Source organism: Mesitornis unicolor, unplaced genomic scaffold (genome assembly GCF_000695765.1).
Source record: "Mesitornis unicolor isolate BGI_N332 unplaced genomic scaffold, ASM69576v1 scaffold12237, whole genome shotgun sequence".
Taxonomy (NCBI): Eukaryota; Metazoa; Chordata; class Aves; order Mesitornithiformes; family Mesitornithidae; genus Mesitornis; species Mesitornis unicolor.
In genome coordinates, this window is record NW_010198434.1 from 20,421 (window position 1) to 21,019 (window position 599).

The window sequence follows — 599 nt, forward strand, 5'->3', positions numbered from 1 at the left end:
GTTCATCTTGAATGCTTGACCAACCTCATCTCCTTCTAGGGCAAGGTGATCCACCTAGTGTATGAGGGGAAGGCTGTACATGTTGTCTAGGTGGACTTTAGTGAAGCGTTTGACACAGTCTCCCACAATATTCTCCTAGAGAATGCACACAGTTGTGGTGAATGGAGTTAAATCCAGTCGGCAGCTGGTCACAAGCAACGTTCCCCAGCGTTCAGTTTTGGGGCCAGTCTTGTCTAAATATATTTATCAGTTATTTGGATGAGGGGAATGAGTGGTCGCTCAGTAAGTTTGCAGATGACACCGAACTGAGCATGAGTATTGATCTGCTCGAAGGTAGGAAGGCTCTGCAGAGAAACTTGGACAGGCTGGATTCATGGGCCGAGGCCAACTGTATGAGGTTCAACAAGGTCAAGTGCCAGGTCCTGCACTTGGATCTCAACAACCCCATGCAGTACTACAGGCCTAGCGAGGAGTGTCTGGAGAGCAGCCTGGAGGAGAAGGACCTGGGAGTGCCGGTTGACAGCCGGCTGAATATGAGCCAGCAGTGTGTCCAGGTGGCCAAGGCGGCAAGCAGCATCCTGGCTTGTATCAAAAAAAAT

General features: G+C 50.3%; 1 protein-coding gene across 1 annotated transcript in view; it reads right to left on the minus strand.

Annotated features, from left to right (window-relative positions):
- NOP14 (NOP14 nucleolar protein) overlaps window positions 1–599 on the minus strand; it is a 24,658-nt gene that overhangs the window by 15,562 nt on the left and 8,497 nt on the right. The gene's annotated exons all lie outside the window — the stretch shown is intronic.